The 26,605-nt window shown below is 36.4% G+C and overlaps 1 long non-coding RNA gene across 1 annotated transcript; it reads left to right on the top strand.

Moving 5' to 3' along the window:
* The first annotated feature begins 22,692 nt into the window (after positions 1-22,692).
* Positions 22,693-24,607, top strand: LOC145042011 (uncharacterized). The gene is made up of 2 exons (XR_013680527.1): positions 22,693-22,811; positions 23,181-24,607. It is a non-coding gene; the product is annotated as an uncharacterized LOC145042011 (long non-coding RNA).
* Positions 24,608-26,605: the final 1,998 nt, after the last annotated feature.

Raw genomic sequence — 26,605 nt, 5'->3', positions numbered from 1 at the left:
ACCCACAAGTTCGAAGGATTGAAAAGTTCAAGCTCACTCAAGCCCTTTTGGCAAGTAAACACGAAGAAGGAAAGTCTATGTGTGCACACATATTAAAGATGAAGTCGCACATTAACAAGTTACGAATGTTAGAAGTTGCTGTCTGTGAGAAGCTAGCTGTTGACTGGGTTCTTCAATCACTTCCTGACTCATATAGTGAGTTCGTAAGAGAGTACTATATGATGGAACACGACGTGACCCTCATTGATCTCACTTATTTGCTTGTTGCTACTGAATCAGAAATGATTTGGTGCACTGGAGAAGCAAAGTTGATTGGTAGATCTGCCTTCCAAACCTCCATGGACATAGGCAATGGCAACAAAATGCATGACATGGTCAAAAAGTTTGACCATAAGAGAAAGGCAAAGTCTGAGGTAGTTTTGTTTGCTATTCCAAAATAGTCAATTTGCTTTTATTGTCAAGAGAAGGGGCATTGGAGACGAAGCTGCCCTGTCTACCTGAGAGATCTAAGAGATGGGAAAGTCAAGACGTATAACTCTACTTCAGGTAAAATCCATTAACTAACTCTGTAAGTTCCTATTTTTGATTCTTAATACATTATGTGATAAGATTACATTTTTTTTGGTGTTTTGTAGAATCGAAGAAAAGAAAGGAAGCTTAAAGGAAGAAGTAAGTTGAGTCTGATCGCGAAGAAATGGATTTCGATCGCATGATTCGATGATCGGATTTTTGGAGCTGCTACTTTTAGAGTTTTGATAGATTGCTTAGGAATATGTAATAGCGTAGTTTTTCATTTGAATTGCATTGTAAGGACAAGTTCTTCCACACCTTTTATAAATAAAATAAATTTTTGTTTTCGTCTTATTTATTTATTTCCTTGCAATGGCATGTATAAAAAATTGACATTTGTGTATTTCTAGTTTTAGAAATGTTGAAATGGATGTGATTCTTAGTTATGTTATTTGTGGAAATGTCAAGATTTTACCAAAAAATGAAAGATTCTTGTCGCCCGAGTTTCAATTGGACAGAAACTTGGAATCATACAAATTGTATTGTATGATGAATGAGAACCTTCATATTTGGAAAATTAAAACTAATTCCTTGACAAAGAGTCAAGTGAAGGACTAGGAGAACTCGTACACAATGTTGTGCACTAGTCAAGTCCACCACAAAGAACAATAAGATTATTCGTCATGATTTACTAAAAGTCTAATAAATGTGGTTATGCTTACAAGATTAAATGTAATTCTGAATCATTGAAAAGTTTCAATGTATGGCGGAACGAATAAGAAGAATCAATTAGGCAGAAAGATAAAATATTCTCTAATCTAAGAAGAAGGGAGAGTACTTTTGTATCGTGTTTTATGATCGTCCTGTTGATTATGAAACCATATCACAATTAATCCTCTAAGGACATCTTAGTGCACTAGTATGGCTAAGAAGAGGAATCAGAAATTATTGAAATAGTTAAATCAAAGGATGAGTCATACTTCATTCCAAAATCAAGTCTTAGAGTCATACTCCAAGATTGTGAATTGAGTGATACATCTTAAGAAATTCTAACACACTCTTCAAATGTGAAGTAGAAAATCGTTTTTCTTACTCTTGCACGTTTGAAATTGGTAAATTGTGATGTCTTGGATAAGGCAAAGGCCAACTAATACCAATTGTGTGTAGTGTTTGTCTTGATAAGAATCCACACTAATTATTGAATATTTGTTTGTCAAGAAATGTTTCTTTACAGGAGAATCTTATATGTCAAGAGGTCAGTGGGAGTCAAATGATCTTGAAAAGTTTCAAGAACTAATCAAGAGTAAACCTATTATTAAACACTAGCGCACGACTTGAGTTTTGTAACCTATCGTGTTGACGTATCCTTGTTTATGTGTCATTCCAGTTTAGTGAACTATGCATATAAGTTCTACGAATTCTCAATAGATTGCATAAAGGCAAGAACCTTATTCAATGAAAGAACATTGACAAGTATAGGTGAACTGCTAAATAACTTGGAATCAATGGTGGGACCCTTGATGGCAAGAAATCAAGTATGAACAAGTTCTGTCCATATGAGTTTGGATTTGTCACGAACATTATCTTACGATGATGGTTATGACAAATTCACATGGATAGGAACACATACACCATAAAATCTATGTGTCATAAGGTTTCTTTCCTTAATGAAAATGATTGTGAGGAAACGCTTTCACTAAGAGAGATTTTAAGGAGATAGCAATTATGTAAATTGAATTCTCAAATTTGATTATGATTACGGCATCCCCCTTCATAGTTCGAATTGTGAAATTTGGCGATTAGTCTGAATGTTTGGGACTTAGTAATATAAGTTCTGAATTAATTTAGACACACATGTGAACTATCTAAGGAAAGGTGTATGAGTTTGACAAGCTTAGATAAAGGCTTATCGAAGCATATCGTATTAGAAAACATGAACTTTGAAAGTTAATAAGTATTGTTTTCTAGAAGTTTAACTGATTTCTGAATATGTGTCAAAGCTAGTAGGAACATAAATGTTATGTTGGCCTGGATATAATTATCATGTTAGTGGGAGAATGATTATTATTTTAAGTGTTGCAAGTTAGCAATATTAATTACAGAAAACAAAAGTTTCACTTTGCAAAGTTGCAAGGGTTAAAATGTTGTTTTGCTATAATTAAGAGAGAGAATATTATACTTCGTTTCGAATTCTAAAAGCTTAGATCGAGAAATTTTAATTGAATTTATTCAAAGGACATATATGGATGTTATGTTGAAAAGATTCAACATAAAGGAATTCTATATATAACAATATTATAGCACGAAACTGGTAAAGTATCACGGTTTTTATTATGAATCGTGTCTCATACGCTTCGGGTATAGGATCGATTTCATTTGGTATAATATTTGACCATTCTAAAATTTTCCAAATATCAAGGGCATTAAGATGGAAAAAAGGACTAGAACCGGATTTGACTAAATTAATTAAGTAACTATCAAGGACAATCTAAGGTTCGCAAAGGATTGGTCACTTGTGAGCAGTTGGAAGTATAATAATCGATGGACCATATTGACATTATTATGAATAGACAAGATTCTATTTAGAATGAGTTGTCATATGGAAAATATGGAAATGTTTCCATATTACGAGTTGAACGTTAAGAATTTATGTCTATATTAGAAACTTTTATGCAAGAAGGATGTTCAAAGGAATGTACTTTGAATGTGAGACTTCACATCTATGGAATTGTCGTGTAACAGTCTCCAATAGAGCACTTTGTAATTTCATTGGCCGAGTCTTGGTGACTTTTGTGCCGTGACATTACGAAAGGACTATTTTATAAAATGTTAGAATCTAACATATTCTAGTAGTGGCGAGAATTTTCTATTCTTACACTAATGATTACGATTAGGAATTGTGAAATGAGCATCATTGGAAATGTGTTCATTTGATCTATTTCACGAAGTAAGGACCATAGGTAAACATAGTGTGCATGCTTGGTGCATGGGACAACTGTTGTTATAATTCAAGTAAGAAGTTGATTACCCGAAACAACAAATAATGAGTAATCAATATGGTGATTAAATAAAAAAGGTTTTATTTATACCCAAAGGTTTGGGGCCATATATGATTAGTATTATTCTTGTGTTTCAATTTGCATGTTTTGACTTCCCGAATAATAAGTTTATTCAAATCCTCCATAGTCGCTCATACTTTGGAAGTAGGTATGAATGAAGACTGTCATGAATTCGTCTGTAGATTGTCTAAAGTGTTTAGACATAGTACAAGTTTGCTACAGAGTTCATGAGTGCTGCTATAAGATTAGAGTATTGGATTAAAACCACGCTCACTTGGATCGCTTCATGGATTTTATCACGAGTGATTGGTGAGATGATAATATCTTATATTCTTGAAACCAAGACGTGTGAGTTGTATTCTTCAAGTCGGTTTCATATTGATAATATTTAAACGCACCAGTAACATGGTGTTATAAAACATATTGTTGTGTGTGATTGGATGAGTAGATACAAGCGAGCATTGGAGTTGAAGTTTATCCGTTCCTTTTACCCAAAGTGGATAAAAGCGATATATGTGGGTCCCTTGATGATTTAGTGATGACACCCTAAGCGCTTGGCTAAGCCGACACTAAGTTGATGTGTTCAATTGTAGTCTGTTGTCAATCATCATAAATCGGAAATCGGGAAACAACACATAGACAGAGAGAATGATTAAAATCCATGTCTCAGTCTATACGATATCTAGAATGGAGGAATATATGATCCCTTATCTTAAGGACACGTCACTGATAAGATCAAAGTTCGACAGCAACTTTTGGTAGCTAAAATTTGCTAATCAATTTTGAAGTTATACTTACAAGTATAGTTATTAGACTTATCCAAGTGGGAGACTGTTGGATTAGGTGTCTAAGCTCATAGCTATAATTGGTATGTACTTGAATTGATAGTAGCAAATGGCCTTTTGGGTTGCCTTCAAACCTGACAATTGAATAGGATTATTGTTAAAGAGAGAAGAATGATTTATTAATTTATTACGTGGTTAATAAATTAATTTATTAATGTATTATGGATATAATATATTAATTATAGATCATATTGTTTAATTAATATTTAATCAGAAATTAATTTGGAATTAATTTTGGGATAAAAGGATTTAATTGAAATTGTATGGACTAAAGGTGACAATGTTCAAAAGTTGAGCATTGAGCATTATAAAACCTCCCTTAGAGGGATGGAACAAAATCTAGAGTGTCCTCGGGTTTCCTTGGGCTCTAAGGGAGCCTTAGGGAGGAAGTTAAGGGATTATGGTTATCTAAGATACACATGCCTTATCCTAAACCTTCCTTATCACCTATATAAACCCCTTTAGGGTTGGATTTCGTCTAAGGGCACTCTAATAGAGGCTAGGGTTGAATTTTCCACTTCCCTTCTCTCTCCATAGTAATCCTTGGTTTCTAGGTTTGTTTGTGAGCCATTAGAGGCGCGACACTTGTGACGGTTGCTACCAAAGTTCAAGATCATCAAGGATTTGATTATTATTACAATATAACAATAAAGGTATGTATCCTAACCCTAATTATATGTTAATTTCGAAAATTACATGTGCCTCCTAGGGTTTCTATTTTTTGTGTTCAATGCTTGTATGTCTAATAGTGAAAACATAGATCCTCAGATTAGGGTTGCATGCATACATAGGATTGTTTGTTTTGTATAAAACCCATCAAGAACCTCCCTCTATATCACCACCTTTATCTTGGCAGGATCGACCAAAATACCCTTCTTGTTGACAAGGTGCCCACCTCGCGTAAGTAGAACTCACACTTTGAGAACTTTGCGAAAAGTCTCTCCATCCTCAGTGTCTCTAACACCTCCCTTAGGTGCTCCTCATGTTGCTTCTGAGTTTTGGTATAAACCAAGATGTTGTTGATAAAAACCATCACAGACCGATCCAGCATCAGTCTGCACACGCGGTTCATAAGGACCATGAACGTGGCAGGATCATTGGTGAGACCAAACGGCATCACCAAGAACTCATAGTGACCATAGCGAGTCCAAAAGGTTGTCTTCGGCACGTGGTCATCCCTGAATCGCATCTGGTAATAACACAATCTCAGATCAATCTTGGAGAACGAAGATGCACCCTAAAGCCGTTCAAATAAATCATCAATCCTCGGGAGGGGATAATGGTTCTTCATCATTACCTTATTCAGCTCTCGGTAGTCTATACACATCCGATGTGACCCATCCTTCTTCTTCACAAACAAGATTGGGGCTCCCCATGGCGAACTACTCAGCCTGATGAATCCCTTGTCCAATAGCTCCTGAAGTTATGTAGATAACTCCTGCATCTTGGGAGGAGCCAACCGATATGGTGCCTTGGATATCGGAGCCACACCAAGGACTAGGTCAATCCTAAACTCTACCTGCCTCTCCGGAGGTATCCCAGGAAAATCCTCTGGGAATATGTCAGGGTACTCCCGCACGATCAGTACATCATGCATTGTCATTTTACCCTTATCCCGGGTATCCATAACATAGGAGACATAACTTGCACAACCTTGCTGAAGGTAATGCCTAGCTCTTACTACTGAACACAAAGTCGGTCCACTCTGCGACCTCTCACCCTGAATCACTAAACCTCCCCCACTTGGGGTCCTAACCCGCACAAGCTACTGCTTGTAGTTGATTACTGTCCCATTGGGGCTCAACCAGTCCATACCCACTATAACATTATTCACTCGTAGGGGAATGGGGACTAAATCCACACAAAAACTACTCATCGAACAACTGCAGTGTACATCCCTAATGTGATGGGTTTTGGTCATAAGAACATCCTACGTGCTCATACAAACCCTAATGCTTGGATCTAGGTTTCTCTATTGTACATGCAAGTTATCCAAGACTATAAACCCTAATTCTAGCATACAAGTAATCATATTAACATAAGAATGGGTTTAAGACATTACCTTCATTGTTATGTAGCAATAACAATCCAATTCCTCCTTGTATTGACTTTAGAAAGCTTAGAGTCACAAATGTCACTCCTCTAATGGTTCACAAACACCAAGAGCAAGAGGATGAAGAGGAGAGAGGATGGAGGCTGCCCTAAAACGTGTGAAACCCTAGAAGGATGCTTAGCCACGTTTTTAGGTCATAAGGGATCTATATATATAGGAGGCTATTAGGGTTATCTAACAAGGAAACCCTAAATTGGATGCTTAAGCCCTAAGCAACCCATAGATTCCTTTCCTTAAGGCCTTGGACGATTTCCTCATGGGCTTTCCTATAGAATTCATCCACTCCTTAATATAAGGCAATCCATAGCCTAAATTGCAATTATCTTATAATTACAATTCTAGTCCCTTAAGTTTAATTAATCTCTTTTAGTCACAAAACTAATTACCAATTAATTACTGACTAATATTAATTAAACAATATGATTTCTCCTTTAATATATTATTCTCATAATATATTAATAAATCATATTTAATCCTTTCTCTCCATAATTCATCCTATCAAGTTGCTTTGGTGAAGGCAACCAAAAAGGACCATGCACCATCGGGTCAAGTACATACCAAAATAGTTATGGACTTAGACACTAATCCAACAGTCTCCCACTTACATAAGTCTAATAACTATTATGTGTATGACTTCAGACCCTGATCTGCAATTGTAGCTTTCCAAAGCCGCTGTCAACTCTGATCCTATCAGATATGCGTGTCCTTTAGATAAGGGATCATATATTCCTCCATTCTAGATATCGTATGAGATATGATTTCAAATCATTCTTTATGTACTATTTCTCGACTTCCGATTTATGACAACTGACTAATTGAACAAATCAAATTAGCCCTAGCCCGACTGAGCATTTACGTTTGTCATCACTAAACCATCGAGGGGCCCAAAGATATCGCTTTTATCCTACTTGGGATAAAAGGAACGGATAAACTTTGATTCAATGCTCGCTTGCACTTACTCACCGAATCACACACAAAAATATGTTTTATGACACCAAGTTACTGGTGCGTTTACATATTATCAATGTGCAACCGATTCGCAAGATACAACTCACACATCTCGGTTTCAAGAATATAAGATGTTATCGTCTCACCAATCACTCGTAATGCAATTCATGGAGTGATCCAAGTGAGCGTGGGTTTAATCCAATGCTCAAATCATAAGCACTCATGAACATTGCAGCAAACATTTGCTTATGTCTAATACCTTTTAGACAATCCACACACCAATTCACGGCAGTCTTCATTCATACCTACTTCCAACATATGAACGACTGTGGCCCGTTTGAATAATTTGACTGTTCTTAACCAATTAAATTATTCAGGAAGTCAAAACATGCAAAGTGAAACACAAGAATAATACTAATCCCATATGGCCTCAAACCTTTGAGTATAAATAAAACACCTTTTATTTATCACCATATCGATTACTCATTATTTGTCATTTCGGGTAATCAACTTCTTACTTGAATTATTACACTTGTCCCATGCTCTTAGCATGCACACAATGTTTACCTATGGTTCTTACTTTGCGAAATAGATCAAATTGAACACATTTCCAATCATTCTCATTTCACAACCCCTAATCCATTTTATAAATGTAAGAATATCAATTCTTGCCACTTATAGAATATGCTAGATTCTAACATTTTATGCAACGATCCTTTTGTAATATCACTGCACCAAAGTCACAAAGACTATTGCCAATGAAATTACAAAGTCCTTTATCGGAGATTGTTACAAGACTATTCCATAGATGTGATGTCTCTCACTCAAAGTACATTCCTTTGAACATCCTTTTGCATAAAAGTTTCTAATCTGGACATAGATTTTCAATATTCAATTCCCAATATGGACACGTTTCCATATTTTCCATATGACAACTCATTCTTAATAGAATCTTATCTATTCATAATAATGCTGATATGGTCCATCCAATATGGAAACATTTCCATATTTTCCAATAATATACTGCAACTACTCATAAGCGATCAATCCTCGACGAACTTTGGATTGTCCTTTTGATAGTTGTTTAATTATTTTGGTCAAAAACGGATTCTAGTCCTTTTTCCCTCTAAATGCGCTAAACATTTGGAAAATTTTAGAATGGTCAAATATTATAGCATTTGCAATCGATCCTGTACCCGAGGCGTATGGGACACGATGCAAAATGTCTTACATAAAGATTTGATACTTTATCAATCTTTTGCCATAATGTTTTATTTGCTATGTTCTCAAAATTCGAATTGTGAAGAGGAATGCCGTAATCATAATCGAAATTTTAAGAACACACTATGTACTTTTGACTAAATTTATTAATATTCCACAACCTAAGCCTTTAGATTTAAAATGAAGCATAATATTCTCTCCCTTAATTATAGCAAAACAACTATTCCATCCTTACAACTTTGCAAAGAATGACGCTTGTTTTCTATAATTAATATTGCCAACTTGCAATACTTTCCTTAATAATCATACAATCGTAACATTTATGCTCCCACTAGAAGGATGATTATTATAAAACATAACACTTATGCTCCCACTAGCTTCGATATGTATTCATAAACATCTTAACTTTCAGAAAAACAATACCTATTGAATTTCTTAAGTCCATGTTTCTAATACTTAGTACTTTGATAATCTTTTATCAAAGCTTCTTGAACTTATACACCTTTGCCTTAGATAGTTCATATGTGTGTCTAAACAATTAAGACTAATTGCCAAACCTCACAACTCAAATCATGGAAAGGGATACCGTAACCATAATCGAATTTGAGAATGCAATTTTACAATCACTATCTTTTTAAAATCTTTCTTAGTGAAAGCATTTCCTCACAATCATTTTCATGAAGGAGGAAATATTATGACACTTAGATTTAAACGGTGTATGTGTTCCTATCCATGTGAATTTGTTAAAACCAAAGTTTACGAAAAATTCAAACTCATATGGACCGAACTTTCTTAATCTTGATTTCTTGCCTTATAGTAGCACAGCTGCCCACCATGTCTTCCAACTAGTTAAGCAGTTCACCTTTGCCTATCAAAATACTTTCCATTGATCAAGGTCCTTGCCTTTTATGCATTCAAACGAGAACTCATAGGACTCATATGCACAATTAACTCAATTAGAATGGCATAGAAAACAAAATAGTGTCAACACGATAGGTTGTAAACCTCAACTTGTGTGCTAGTGATGATCGATAAGGTTTATTTGATTTGTTCTTGAAACCTTTCAAGACCATTAAGACTCCCACTGACTCCTTGACATATAAGATTCTCTTGTCAATAAACATTTCTTGACAACCAAATATTCAAGAGTTAGTGTAGTTTTTATCATAACACTTCATAAAATGGTCCTAGTTGGTCTTTGTCTTATCCAAGACATCACAACTTTCCACATTTGATGAATGTTAAAAACCTTCTTAATACTTGTCACTTATTGCCACAATCTTAACTTTAAGACTTGTTATTGGAACGAAGTATGATTGACTTTTTTATTTAACCATTTCTTCAATTCTTGATTCCTCTTCTTAGACATACAATTGTACTAAGACTCACTTAGAGGATCAATTAAGATGGGGTTCTTAATCATTAAGACCTATCATAAAGCATAAAAGGTACTCTCCCTTCTTCTTAGAATGGAGAAACTTTTATCTTTCTGCCTATGTGATTCTTCTTATTCATTTTGCTATTGATTTAAACTTTTTCAATCAATTCAGAATTACACTTATTCTTATGAGTATAATCATATTTACTAAACTTTTAGTAAACCATGACGAATATCTTGTTACTCTTATGGTGGACTTTGACCAACACACAACGTTGTGTACTCGATCTCCTAGTCCCTCACTTAACACTTTGTCAATGAATTAGTCTAATTTCCAAATATGAAATTTCTCATTCTTCGTGCAACCAAGTTGCATGATTCCAAATTTCTATCCAATTGAAACTTGGGTGATGAGAAACTCTCCTTATTTGGTAAATTCTCGACTTTTCCATAAACACCATGAATAAGAATCATATCCATTTGTTATAGAAATATGCAAACACTAATTTTCATAACGATTTCATTGCAAGGAAATAAACAAATAAATAAATAAGTCAAACGAAAATTTATTTTATTTATAAAAGCAGCGGAAAACATTTGTCCTTACAATGCAAAATCCATTGAAAACTATGTATTTCAAAAGGAAAATTTCTAACAACTCTATCATAACTATCTAAGCTCAAAATCTAATCTTCAAGTCCATGCGATCAAGATCCATTCCTCGTGATTAGATTCATCTTGCTCTTTCACCAAGCTTCCTTTCTTTTCAACGATCCTGCAAAACATTCAAATGCAATCTTATCACATCATGTATTAAGAATCAATGAATAGGAACATAACGGAGTTAGATAGTGGATTTTACCTGAAGCGCAGCCATACACTTTGACTCTCCCATCTTCTGGACTCTTCAGACTCTTTGGGCAGACTTGTATCCAACACCCTTTCTTTTGGCAGCAAACGCAGGTCGGTTCTCCTAGAACATCCTCGGAAGCATGGTCGGTTGACTTTCCCAACAAATACGCTCCATTGCTTCGCCAAATCATTTCTGATTCAACAGCAATGAGCATGTAAGTTAGGTCAATGAGGTTGTCGTCATGATCCATCATATAATACTTTCTTTTGAACTCATTATATGATTCAGGAAGTGACTGCAAAACCTAATTCACAGCCAACTCATCTGGGAATGACACACCCAACATTATCAACCTCTGAATGTGTGATTTCATTCCTAGAACGTGGGCACACACGGGTTTACCATCTTCATGTTTCATTTCCAATAGGGCTTTAGTGATATTGAACCTTTCAATTCTTCGATCTTGTGGGTTAGGGAGAACAATTGGAGGAGGTGGAGGAAGTGAAGCATGATTTCTTGTTCCTCGATCGAATCATGGAATACCATCTTCATGTGGAATGCTTGTTCCACGGGATTTGGGAAGACCATAGTTGTTGAACTTAGACATCTACAAACCGGGAGAAACAAATTCAAGTTAGTTGATTGATTGAGTCCTTAGTAAATCACCCAAATGAGATACTAAGGTTAGGACCCAACACAATATTCCACAACTCGGGAGAGGGATGTCGTAACCCTAATTGCAGAATATTTGAAAGTAAGTGAATGACGATTCACTAATTTCCACCATGAAAACAAAAAAAAAAAAATTTAAGTTTTAAACCTATGAAAACTCCTAGATCCTTTGAGATTCATTGAATATTTCAAAGGCATGTTTACATCTCGATATGCCCCTCTTGTTTGTGACTGGGATGCCGAGGATCACAAAGTGGGTGTGAATAACCATGCAAACTTACATGGTGCCCTCACATGTTACAGTCACCTATTCGATGTGTCGGTAAACCACACACACTCCACCGAACTATGACAAACATTGAGTCACCCTTTGCTACCTTTGCTTAGAACCATTTAGTGTGTCGGTAAACCACACACACTTCACTAACATCTTCACAAGGGCACAAAGTGTAATTTCATGGAATTGCATCAATTCACTTTGCCTAAGTAACTAAGATTGGGAATTTGTAAAAACATTTAGTTACTTTTGTATTTCATTATACTTATAATGGAAGGTTTCGTCCTATCCCACCCATTCGGCTAACGACCCTCCACTAGTCAAGAGTACGGTGGGTAAGAGTGGATACCCATTCGATCGCCATTTTATAGGCAATTTCCTTAAACACCCCTTATAGACCAGCTTCGTGAATGAGGCCTACTAACGGTAAGACTGACTTTTACTCATACATATATATAATGTTAGACTTTTAATATTATATATAGTATAGGGTGTATTTTACACTTTGAAAATACTAGGTGGTCAAATTTAATAATTATACCTTTAATTCAATTAAATTGTATGCCTCAACTTTTATGGATTTATTAAACCTCTTTTAATTATACACCTTAATTAATTAATAAAACCATAAGGGTGTGATTTGAACTTTTCAAAACATTACTAGGGTTTTAGAATTTAACATTCCTAATTAAACCTTTTAATCAACTTTTAAATTCCAAAACTTGAGGGCAAGTTTTGAAACATTTCTAAACATTAGGGTTTAGAATTTAAATATACATCAAAATTAAATTATTAATCAAAATTTAAATTCCAAAACTTGAGGGCAAGTTTTGAAACCTTTTTCAAAACATTAGGGTTTCAACTATTTAAATTTCAAAACAACAAAACTTTTGGGTTCAAATTTAAACTATAAAACCTAAAAGGGAAAATATGAAACTTTTCATAACAACAAGGATCAAATAACAAATAATCTTAATTAACATTTAATCACATAATTATCCATATTTGATTTATTTAATGATTTCTTGCAAAACAATTTACCAATTTAATCAAAATAATTAATCAATTATCACATAAGGAAACAAATATTTTATTAATTGATAAATATCTTCAATTAGATCAAGAATATACTCAAATATATAAAACAAACAAATTTATATTGATCTAATATGATAAGGCAAGTATCCTCAATCAAAAACAACAAGAAATCCTGTTTTTCCCTCTTTCTGACCGACTGACTCGTCGAGTCAGGCATGGACTCTGCGACTTCATCTATAGACTCGGCGAGTTCAGCCCCCAGAATCCCAAAATTTCGATTTTTAAGATTAAACAAACAAACAAAGCATCAATACAATAGAAACCAATCATGGCTCTGATACCACTGATGGGTTTTGGTCATAAGAACATCCTATGTGCTCATACGAACCCTAATGCTTGGATCTAGGTTTCTCTATTGTACATGCAAGTTATCCAAGACTATAAACCCTAATTCTAGCATACAAGTAATCATATTAACATAAGAATAGGTTTAAGACATTACCTTGATTGTTATGTAGCAATAACAATCCAATTCCTCCTTATATTGACTTTAGAAAGCTTAGAGTCACAAATGTCACTCCTCTAATGGTTCACAAACACCAAGAGCAAGAGGATGAAGAGGAGAGGATGGAGGCTGCCCTAAAACGTGTGAAACCCTAGAAGGATGCTTAGCCATGTTTTTAGGTCATAAGGGATCTATATATAGGAGGCTATTAGGGTTATCTAACAAGGAAACCCTAAATTGGATGCTTAAGCCCTAAGCAACCCATAGATTCCTTTCCTTAAGGCCTTGGACGATTTCCTCATGGGCTTTCCCATAGAATTCTTCCACTCCTTAATATAAGGCAATCCATAGGCCAAATTGCAATTATCTTATAATTACATATCTAGTCCCTTAAGTTTAATTAATCTCTTCTAGTCACAAAACTAATTACCAATTAATTATTGACTAATATTAATTAAACAATATGATTTATCCTTTAATATATTATTCTCATAATATATTAATAAATCATATTTAATCCTTTCTCTCCATAATTCATCCTATCAAGTTGCTTTGGTGAAGGCAACCCAAAAGGACCATGCACCATCGGGTCAAGTACATACCAAAATAGTTATGGACTTAGACACTAATCCAACATAATGAACCCTCACAACTCGTACTGTTCTATCATCCGCGATCTCTACATTAAGAGGACAGTCTAGCTCCCACGGAGCTCCAACAAATCACTTGCTGAGCGCGAGCGACACGAAAGATCGGGTAGCCCTCAAATCAAACAATACTATAGCAGATATACCGTTCACTAAGGACGATCCTATCACCAAAAACACATAACATAAGCAACAAACCAATATAAATACAGAGATAAAGAGAAGATACATACCCCTCACAACATCGGGAGCTGCACGTTCCTCCTCTGCTGTCAGCTGAAAGGCCCTGCTCTTTGCCACAAGTGCCTCTTCCTGGCCTGCCAGCCATCAGTAAGCCTCAATGAAGCCGGAGCGGGTGCCGCTGTGACAACCCAAAATTTTCATTCGTACAAACCCTACAGTCAAGCACTTCAATTAAAAGTTAAATACTTTTCTACTAATTTTTAGTCGGTTTAAAGTCTGTTTGAGTATTTTTATTAATTATTCATGAAACGAACGGATAAAAGGAAGTGATTTCTAGAATATCGTGGTAACAATGGAACAACCAACACCTTAGTTAGGTGTTCGCGACCAAAAAAAAGGGGGTTTGGGCCATGAACTCCCTTAAGGCCGCAAACTCATGCCTTAGGCATGAGTTTACTCCCCACTCTTTCATTTCCAATCTTCCAAAGTCAAGAACACTTACCATTCTCTCTCAAGTATCATCCCACTCTTCACCCGATCTTCCGAAAATGTAAGTGTTTCTTAACTTGATTTGTTGTTATAACCTAACTTCTAGTTGTTACACATCATTTCATCCATTTATTCTTGATTTTCACTTAGATCTTCAAGTGTTCTTAGTTTCACCAAGAACACACACTAGTGTTCTTAGACCTTAAACACCCAATCAAGCTTCTACCTTGTAAGTACACTTGCCCTAGCTTGTGTTGTGCTTGAAATGAACTTGTTTACACTTGGAAAACACCAAGAAACACATGATCAAAAGTGTTTATGACCAAGGTATGTTCTTGGGCCGTAAACCCTTATAAGTGGGGTTAAATGAACCCTAGTCCCTTCCTAAGCCTTGGATGCTAGTCTTGATCCTTCCTTGAAGGGTTTAGGATCTTAAACATCAAAGAAACCATGTCCCCATAAGAGTTTACAGCCGTAAACACATAAGGAATTGGTCCTTAGGCCGTAAACTCTATAATATGGTGATATTGTGCCCTAATGCTTCCTAAGGCTTGGACTTGATCAATGGATGCTCAATCTTGACTTATAAGACCTCAAAACACCAAATGGCACTTAGTAACATGAGTTTACAGCCATAAACGCATGGGGGGAAATGACCTTGGGCCATAAACTCCATAAGGAGTGGTCCTTGGGCCATAAACTCCAATGCCATGCCATGCAACCCTTTGGTACCTATAGCACTTTAATTAAAGTGTTTCCATGTCCTAGGGTGTCTTAACTTGGTAAATTAGTTGTTAAATGACTAATTGGATACATATATGTTTTATTATATGTTAACTAGGATCATTGTGTGTGTTCAAGTCTTCACTTGACACCTAGCACCTTGTCCAACACTTCCATACAATCCACTCACTACAGGTGAGTTCATACCCCTTAATTAACCTTTTAAATGTTTTTAAACGCTTTTATGGGGGGGGGGATACAAGTTGAATCATGCTAGTTATTAGATCAATCACATGTGATTAATAACTAGCATACAAATGGATTTTTCCATACTTTAAATTGTTTTACTGTAACGCCTGTGTTTCTGGGCTTGCCATTTTTAGCAATGTAATAGTCTAGGTAAACCTTTGTAACCCGTTTTGAAATAATAGAAGTGTATTATTTAAGTATTGTGTGTTTTGTGCTTAATTGCTTAATTATGTGGTTTGATTAATTAAGAATAAAAACAAGCGTCAAAATTTAAGTGTAAAATAAACTTGATATCTTTAGATAATGTTGTAGTAGTTGAAACAAGGTTTCCGAGGATATAAAGAATGCCGAAATCCGAGTTATAACGAAGAAGTTATGACCTGTCGAAGTTTCGCGACAGAACCGGCAACGCTAATTAATGTAAAAAGTGAAATTTATGTTAGAGCGATATTTAGCCTTAGTGATCTAAACAAGAATCGAAGATCTCATTGTTAGTATCAAAGTGATAAAAAGTTGGGCGAGAACGAACGTCAAACGAAGAAGTTATGAATTTATAACGAAATTTTCTGTCCCGGCCTATTAAAAATAAATAATAAAAATAAAGTCAAAAATTAGCCGACGGAGTCTAAACGAAAGTTGTAGAGCGTGGTCTCACCTTCGCGTGGATATAAAGAACGTCGAAAACGGAGTTCGTATGAAGGAGATATGAATTTTCGAAGTTTATTAAATAATTAATAATTAAATTTAATTATAAAAATCTGGCCTTATCCGAAGACGAGTCACCGGACTCATCCGGAGTACGCCCCGCGTACAGCAAGAAGTGTCGACACTTCGGATGACGCATGCAGTGACGACTTCGGAGCCCTGTACGCCCCGCGTACAGGCATACGCCCCGCGTACGAGGAGCTCCAGCCTCCTATAAATAGGATGTGAGGGGTCCGGGCATAGTTGCTCATTTCTCCTCCGTTTCATGCCGAAGCTCTGCGTTTTTACCCTCGAAGCCACCCCGAAGCCCCGGTATCATTCCCGAGTCCCGAAGCAAGTCCCGAGATCCCGAGAAGTGCGGTTTCCGAGCCGAAGCTCTGCCCGCGAGAAGTTTGATTTTTGTAGAGATCTTCCAGATCTGCTAAGAAATACTACTCCTACGAGCCGTAGTGCTGTCCGATCATCTTCTGATCAAGTGAGTGTATACTACCTTTCATAAACGGAATAATAATACAAGTATGGTTTGAGTGTATTAAAGTATATTGTTGTTTATTCATGTGAGTGCGTTGTTACTTTCTCCTAACGTATAATTATGAAGTATTTTATACGAGATACGTGTTATGTGTATATTTTGTTGTTATGTGTGTGAATGTATATTCACTTTCTTCTATCTTACAGATCTGATTATTTTTATATGAAATACGTGTTATGTGTGTGTGCCTCATCTGTTATATGGAAAATGTATTGATCAAGCATGTTATACAGGTTTTGAAAATATGTATAAAAATGTATGTTTTTATCTACTAATATGTTGGGTAGAACATGGGTAGATAGTTGGTGTGTAATAAACAGATGAGAGGCCTCGTTGTTGTTTTGATCCAGTCATCTAGTGGAATTTAGATGACGACCACGGACTTTTCTAGACAGTCTAGTGGAACACTAGCAGGCTCATAACCGTTAGGTGTTAATGAACTTGGGTGTTCATTCGTTGTATTACATCCCCCTCATGGTTGCCTTATTTGACTTATATTGCTGAGGAACCCCCTGCAGCATGTGTTGTCACCCCGATGAAAATATTTTTAGATTAGGTCCCTTGTGTTAGTTATTTTAGGGACATAAAGTGAGAATAACGGGAATGGGTAACTGGGTTATTGTTGGTTGATAATAATTAATTTAATTATTTATTGTGGGTTGAAAACCTTATATGCTCACCAGGTTCCCAAGCCTGACCCACTCAGTTTTATTTGTATTACAGGAAGTGGCGCAAGGGCGTAAGATGGATGAACCATCAAGTTTATTTGTTTACAAGTCTGTATATGTATATATTTGTTGAATGACTTGTAATGTTATCGTTTATGCTTATTGGTCTGTATCGGAACATGACACCCCGAGTTTTGATTATATAATGAAAAATACATTTCTTTTATGAAATGCTTTGGTAAACATTGTTTTATCATGTTTTGTTTTTGGGAACAAATTCCGCAATTCTTTCAAATCAAATGGATTTACTCTGAAATTATTTTAAAAGCATAAATGAAAATCGGTCTTTTCTAGCCGAGATTTTAGGGATGTCACATTTACTAAACATATGACTTCAAACTGCTTATCAAACTATTTTACATGTTAAACTTCTTATCAAAATCACTTTTATATACCAAACCTTTCTTTTACAGTTTTCAAACTTATATATTGTTAAAACCACGTCTACTACATATATAGTTATATAAATAAGGTTTGAAGGACTTAGGACTGATAACTCACTTTACTTCCTGTTCCTTGTTTGGTTGTGGACTTAGAGTACCCGGTTGTTTGTCCAAGTGTCGTTGAATCCTTAGTTATATATTATGTATATATGTATAGATATAATGACTTTTATCACAGTTCAATACATTCAGTCATACAAATAAGTCTGCTAGTAAACTATAATAAGTATAGTTTAGGGTTATACTACTTACTACTTCTAGTCCAATGAAGCATACAAAGAGTCAGTTCATTCATGAGTCACTACTTACTATTATGAGAAACTATACAACTATACTATGATGAGAAACTATACAATGATACTATGATGAGAAACAATACATTCATTTCACAAGTACATACATTACATATACAAGTATACTATAACATAAATGTGATCCACTGTATCGGAGCATGTCTTCATTGTCATGGCCCGAGTTGTAACTAGAATCTCCTGGAGGGAGAGCGTGAGTTTACGTATAGATCTATACTGGATTGACTATCCTACACCTTACTGCTAGCTACAGTGGGACCTGCAGGTCTTCGGGTGCCAAATGTCATTTCTTTTGACGACTTACATCGTCGTGTTCATAGTTGATAGTATGGTACAATTAATCACATAATCCCTTGATATAAATCCGGTTTAAGTAGTTATTATAGCAGTAGTTATTATAATACAACACCACAGTACTACATTAATTTACCCTTTACATTTAGTTGGTGATCACTTCACTTAAACATTAATGTACAAACTATATTTTGATAATGATAGTTGCACTTGGGAAAATTACACACTTTTACAAGAAACAAACATACAAAACAGTTGTGCTTGGTAGAAGGCTACTTTTAGTAAAAAATATAGGATTTTCTAGGAGTTACAAACTTTATCAAACACTTACAAACATTCACATACTTTTACTACAAACGTTTAGAAACTCGAACTTCAAACACTATTTCAAACATTTTGATACAATCATAGACACTAAATACTTATGAACTCACCAGCTTTAATGCTGATACTCGCTTTCAAAATAACTTGTATTCTCAGGTCATCAGTAGATAGGTACCGATGCCAGCTTTTGAGAAGATGGAGCGCATACAAGACTCATCTCTTATTTTGATCCATATTTTGGTATCTTATAAACTACAGAACACACTTGTATTAAAATTATATATTTAATGCAATGGATGATGTTGTTTACTTGTTTACTATTATACTTTTTTTTTGATACTATACATGACGTCCTCCGCCCAGAACGTTTCCGCCGTTCTTGGTTTTAGGGTGTGACAGCCGCCACCTATCCTGCTGCTACTAAACTTGGGCACTGGGACCGCTTGTGTACCCTATGGTTGCACTGGAAGCAAATCAGATCTGATACTGTTGTGGTGGTGGCGGTAGCTATACAGTCCCTGCTAACGTGGCCAGCTCGACCACACTTAAAGCAGCCCGAACTACCTGCCTTGCACGTTCCCTCGTGCAACTTTCCGTACCTGCCACAACGGCTGCGACGCTGCTGGCTCCTCGGTCGGTGATTTGCTACCTTGGGATTTTTTCCTGCACTCCCTGATTGAACCCTCTATAGTTTCCTCTTATTCTCCATCTCCAAATCCATCTCTCTCTCTCTCTCTCTCTCTCTCTCTCCCTCCCTCTCTCTCTCTCGTGCCCTCACAATCATATCATCTAGTGTCTTGCAGCTGGATCGGATCACAAACTGACAAATATCACTTCGCAACATTTCATGGTATCAGGCCTTTTTCATTTTCTCGTTTGCAACATACTGCAGAACGAGAAGGGCCCTCTCCCTGAACATGGCAGTGATCTCGGTCACTGTTTCAGTTGTCTTTTGGAGATCCTAGAACTCCCTAGCAAGCTATTGCACCTCATTTACAGGTGAAAACTCGGCCTTGAACCTGGCCGAGAAGTCACTCTTGTTCATCGCATCTAAAGTTGCATCATCTCCAATGGTATGTCCGACCTCCTCCCACTAGTTACATGCTCTGTCCTTCAGAAGACAGGAAGCAAGTCGGACCTTGTCCCCTTCTAGACATCAGCTCGTACGAAAGGCGTTTGCGACATAACCAACCATCTACTGCTAGCAATGGGGTCCCGAGCCCCATGATAGTATGGAGCTCCACAAGTTCGTAACTCCTTAAATGTGATTGTGCGTGCGACTAGCATGTCTTCCATCTCGGTGCAGAATGAACCCAACCTCTCCTCAAGTATCTCCAAGATGCCCTACTTGATCGTACCGAAGATCACCGGAGTCTGGTCTAAAATACTTTGTGTGACCTCAGATGATATTAACTCTCTCATTTGCTCGTCTAGCTGGCCGACTCCAGAGCCCGAGCCTGATCCATCACCGGCACCAGAGCTGCCAACTGGCCTAGTGCGTAGCGTCACCATACTGAAAAAAACACCATAACAAACATCACGATTCTCATCATAACTCGAGGGATCTCACATACTACAAGTTTCCTGGGTTCATCTCATCCTTCCTTCATTCGAGTACGGATCCTTTACTTTCAGTAGTATGGGCCCATACTACCTTCCACATATATTTGTACTTTCCTTAGAACTGCCTTGACTCCACCAAGTCCCTTATACTGCTACTTTTCTCTGCTAATCTCATCCTAGGCTTGCCCTAGGGTAACCTCCAATCCACTCTCCTCCATCAGTTGCATAAGAAGTCCGTTCTACCTTTCCCTAACTAGCTCGCGAATACCATTACATATTACTAAAACGAGATAATTCTTTGAATGAGTGGTCTCTTCCTACAACAGTTGGACTCAGATAAGACCTGCGAAATGGGACTAAACCTAACCTTCTGAAACTATTTAGTCCTTGTAATATTTAGATTGATGTATTCATTCACTGGTTAGCTAAAGACAACTAGAAATCCTAAAAGCACAAAGCAAGCAACATTCGAGCATTAAGTAACCATAATCAAGCATATCCTACTCAAGCCATCATATTGCTTACTAATCAACACTAGCATACAATTCAATAAGCTCATACAACAGGTATATAAGGCATCCTTTCTAGATCCTCAGCCCTAAACTATCATGCAGTTCTCATACACATATAACAGGCATACATGGCATCATTCCTAGAACCTTAGCCCTTATCTAACATGCAGTTCTCATACTCATATCAAAACATAAACTTGTATGGGTAATTTGGGAGTACTTACTTGATCTTGGTTGATTGCATGCTCCACACCCTTTTTCTCTTTTCAAAATCCCTTTTGTAAAAATGGTTTTTCTTTTAAAAAAATTATACCAAGTCCTCAGTTTGAGTTTAAAATCCATTTTGTAAAAATGGTTTTTCTTCACAAGCCCACTTCATCCAAGTCTTTAGCTTTTTAAGCCCAAATCTCCTTTGATGGAATCTCAAAGCCCAATAATTCCTCAAAAGCCTACAAAGCCCATTTCCAAGCTAATCCATAACCGCAACAAGCTCCAAAACCCTTCAAAATACCTCATGCAAAATAGAAAGTCCCCGATATGATCCATAATAAATAAAATAAATAAAATACAATGCAATACTAATAAAAATACCTAAAAAAACTAAAACAAACTAATAAAAAGAGGTAAATAAAATAAAATATCAAAGAGGATGAAGATGTACCCAATACCCTTGGACGCCCATTACTTAATACAACACGAGCTTTTGTGGATGTTTGTGAGTAAAATGTTACTTTACAAGTAAGAAAAGAAGAGATGGCATTCGGGGTTGAATAAGGATTCAAGAGGTCTAAACAATGAAAAAACCAAAAGAAGAAATCAAGCTTACTAGCGAAGAGACTGGATTCCAATGATGTTTCAAGTCTTCGCCTTTACTATACAACAAGTCCAAGTTGAGGAGGCTAGTGAAATTAAAGATTTTAGTTCAAGCGATGAAAGGGATGATTACAAAAGCATAGATAGCAAAAGCTTGATAAGATGTAAATGGACAGCTGAAAACAATGTGAAGAGCTCGAATGATGAAAAATCCCAAGGAGTTAAAAAAAAGCGTGAGACATGTGACAATCAAATGGAGAAAGAAAATTCAAAGAAAGTGTACGTAAGATGAGTTCAAGCTTACAAAACGAGGTGGAAGGAACAAAAGGAAAAGAGGGAGATTCCGCTCCCAACTGACACAACATAGAGCGGGAAGGAGTCCGACTCACGATTTCATCAAAAAAAGCGCTTCTATGGAGGCAACCCGAGCTCGGTTTGCATTTTCTTTTCTTTTTTCATTTTAGTTAGTTTTGCATTTCTTTTAATTTGATTTTTAGGATTGTCATTCCGCCATCTTCTATTTAAAAAATCAAGCGTGGGATTCGAATTGTGAGTGGTAAAGTTTATTAAGGAAAAATTAAATGGTTTTTGGTGAAATTTAGAGCTCACCGCGTGAGCTTAGACATCACGACGTGGAGAATCAAAGAAGCCCCAATATATTTGCATTTATTTAAAACTCATGACGTCAGATTAAGGTCTCATGATGTGAGCTTCGGAGGGGGCCAATACCTTATTTCTTCAAACTTAAACCATTTGTGATTTGACCTTTATTTCTTTGACACCGCTCACGACGTAAGATATCTCCCAAGGTCCCACTTCTATTTTTAGCTAATTTCATTCGATTTTTCTTGATTTCGAGTTCCAACTTAGATTAAGGTATGATATCCGTACTCTAAGCTCATTTATTTTACTGATTTTGAACATTTGGAGTCTAGGGTTCGTTTTAGGGTTTCGTGTGCGAAATTGGTCCGATTTTTTGAGAAAATTTTGTTGCATGTTCGATTTAAGGACTTAGATTAACTATTTGAAGAAACCCCTAGTTATATTTTGGTTCGATTTGGCCAAGAAACTATATGATGTTCATGTCACTTCCGAACTAAACTCATGACGTCAGGATTGACCCTCACGATGTGAAATCTTTGCTCACAAACTATTTGTTTCTTGTTTTATCTTATTTGATGTATTTTGTTTTTGGTTTGTTGTTTCTTCAATTTTTGCAAAATCCATGGGACCAAAAAAGAGCAGTCCCCCAAGATCAAGAGTATGTGGATATCTCAAGTCTCCACCCACTTTATCATTTCCCTCAACATATTTCACAAGCTATATTGAATAACTACACCAACCGTTTAGGGTGGTTGTACAATCAGGAGTTGGTTATCGCCCCTGTCACTGATTAGTCTTAGTTATGATGGGTTGAAAATTTAGAAGAAGTTGAGAAATATTGGCAAAAAAGATAAATTGGCAATGGGTACGATTTTACATGCAATGATTGGCACAATCTTTTCACAATCCAAGAGTCGGTTTATCATGAACTTTTCTGTCGAGTTATTTTCTACGGTTAGATTTGAAGAATCCATGGTTGATCCTACTTAAAACCGGGCACTCACATTTTGATTGGGTGGAGCATATAAAGAGTGTAGTTTGGTATAATTTTCAAGGAGAATGGGGTTATATTTGGAGGATGAAACACGCTCACCACATTTCGCCTTATTTTTTCTAACTTGTGTTAAATATTTTACCACCGGGATGATTGATGTGGAATTTTGGAGGATCATAGCAAACTACGAATATGGCTCACAGGATTCTAGAGAAGGCTACATTTAGTCGTCAATTCACTGTTTCTTACATCGCCTAATCACATTCACTATCAGTCACAAGCATTATTATGATAAAGAGTCCTCCAAAAACATCTTTTACCTTTGGAGCCTTATTACACTAGGAGTATATATTTTGTGATATTCCATATATATTGGAGAGGTTTTTGGGAGGAAAACCTATCAATTCTAAAGCCAATAGTGCTATTATGGGGGGTCATTTTGTTACACACTTGGTAGATCTTATAGAATTATAGGTCCGGGGTTTGTTTGTAATCTAACATGTTTTAAAGATACTGAGCTCACCACTTAATTTATGGGGCTTATGTGTGTTGTAGTAAAATTGGGTGGCAGATATGGCATGCCCGCCAAAGATAAATTGGTACCATCAGAATAACCCAAAGAACAACCGAGGCCATGAGGATAAAGCAACGTGAGAGGGAAGCCGTAAAAATTCCACGACATACCAGTTAGTGGTGTACCAACAGACCCATTCCAAAATCGGGTTGGATATTATTTGGATAATATTAGAGGGGCTATGTACTATCAAAACCAAGCCATCGATGGAATCTATTCTTATTTCAGATATAGCGCCAACCCAACATGCCACTACAAGCGCCACGTATTCTAACTTGGGAAGAAATTTGGGCCTTATAAAATTTTGGGGCGGGGTCGAGTGGAGCGCAAGGAGATGGAGATGACGAGTGACTTATCCTTTTATTTGTAGTTTTATTGTTGAGTTTTATTTAGTTTTTATTCTTGGTTGTTTTTGTTTTTGTAACATCCATAAAAATATGCCAATTTAAAACTTTTTAAATCATTTAACAACCAATAATTATTACAAATCTTTTTTCAAAATGATTTCATGTTAGAGTATCCCATAATCAAATCATAAAAACATAAGGAGGTGCACAATCATGCCTTCACCTTCTCGTGATCATCATAAGTACCTGAAACAATAATTGATAAATGTAAGCTCAAAGGCTTAGTGAACTACCCCCCAAAATACCAACATCATACAAATATAATCATATCATAACAAACAACATGCGTACAAAGTCTATAGAATGACGGGACTACCCACACCGGGCCTTCAGTCTATCTGGACCACTCTCAGAACCTTCATCATATCTAGTCTGCCCTTACCGGGATTACAGCCTGTCTGGATCATTCCTCGGGCCTTTAACCTGACTAGTCCACTCACATCGGGCCTTCAGTCTATCCAAGCCGCCCTGGGTCTGTTAGCCTTCAGCACAAAGTGGGACTGCCTCAACCCAACCACAATCCCATAATCAACACATAGATATCATAAGGTTACTAGCATGCACAGGCAGTCATACAGATTTAACAGATCACCAATCATGGCATCATCCTATACCCTAGGATACATATCTAACAGATCAATAAGCACAATACTATCCTATCTACCAGGATGCAGGTCGAACAGATCAATAAGCATAACACCATGCTATCTACCAAGATGCAGATCTAACAAATCAATAAGCATATCATGTCACAAACCTGAATATAAATCCAAAAAGGGACCGATCTTGATGTCGTAGACCCTTTTGGTTTAGTGAGGATAACTCACCTCACAGTAGCTTTGGATGATAATGCCAAACTCCCCAAATACAACTCCAAACTCAATCACCTACATCCACCAATGATCCACTTCCATAAATTTCTAAATTACTAAAATACCCCAGAAGTCAAACTGGTCAACCCTTGGTCAAAGTCAAAATCCACGGTCACGGTCAACAGTCTATGTTGACTCAACTCGTCGAGTGTAGGCTACTGACTCGTTGAGTTCTTTCAGAACTCAAGAAACCGTGAAAACCCTAGTTGACTCGCCGAGTTTCTAGATAACTCGGCAAGTCCATATGGTGTCCAATGTCGGGAAAACCCTAACTAACTCGTCGAGTCATCTCACTGACTCACCGAGTCCATGTAGAAACCAAAAACGACCAATCTTCATCCGGACCGTCGAGTTGACCATGCAACTCATAGAGTTCCTTCAATACATTTCTCATTCAGATGCTTTTATGTGAAACCAAAGCTCCAAACTGTAGATCAAGGATCCTATGGTGTTGTTATCATGTAAAGTTGCTAACTTTACGTGCATGCAAGGTTCCATGAAGCTAAAACACTCATAACTAGCATTAGAAGAAGGTTATGGACATGAAGGAGGTGTTGGATTAGGCGTCTAAGCCCATAACTATAATTGGTATGTACTTGACTCGATAGTAACATGGTCCTTTTGGGTTGCCTTCACCATTGCAATTTGATAGGATGGACTTTTGAGAATAAGGCTATTTATGATTTATTAATATATTATAAGTATAATATATTAATTAAGGAATCATATTATTTAATTAGTATTGATCAAGAATTAATTTCGAATTAATTTAGTGATCAAAAGAAACTAATTAAAGATACGTGGACTGATTAAGTAAATCAATGATTCTTATAGTGCGGGCCAATGTTATTTAGGATGAGCTTAACCAATATGATAGTCCATGGATAGTCCATGGAGGTTTAACCCATGGAGCCTAAGTAATATGAAAGGTCATGGTGTATTAAGGTTTGGATGGATGTAACCCTAGTTTTGCCACACTATAAAAGGAGTCCCTTAGCCTCCAAAATCGGCCCCATGTGTTCTTGTGAAGAGTCATAGCCGATTTTGTGATAGTTAGTCATTTCTCTCAAGCCTGCTTTTGCACTTGGTGTTTGTGACACATTATAGGCATCATATTTAAGGTGCTAAAGCTTTTGAAAGCCAAGAACTACAAGTCCTACTAAGAGGTAAGTTATCTAACTAGTTGTATTGCTTAATTGTTAAATTGTATGATAGTTAGG

The sequence above is a fragment of the Lactuca saligna genome, chromosome 4, assembly GCF_052625555.1.
Source record: "Lactuca saligna cultivar CGN05327 chromosome 4, ASM5262555v1, whole genome shotgun sequence".
NCBI lineage: Eukaryota > Viridiplantae > Streptophyta > Magnoliopsida > Asterales > Asteraceae > Lactuca > Lactuca saligna.
Note: the sequence above shows the minus strand (reverse complement) of the source record. Positions and strands in the feature narration are given on the sequence as shown.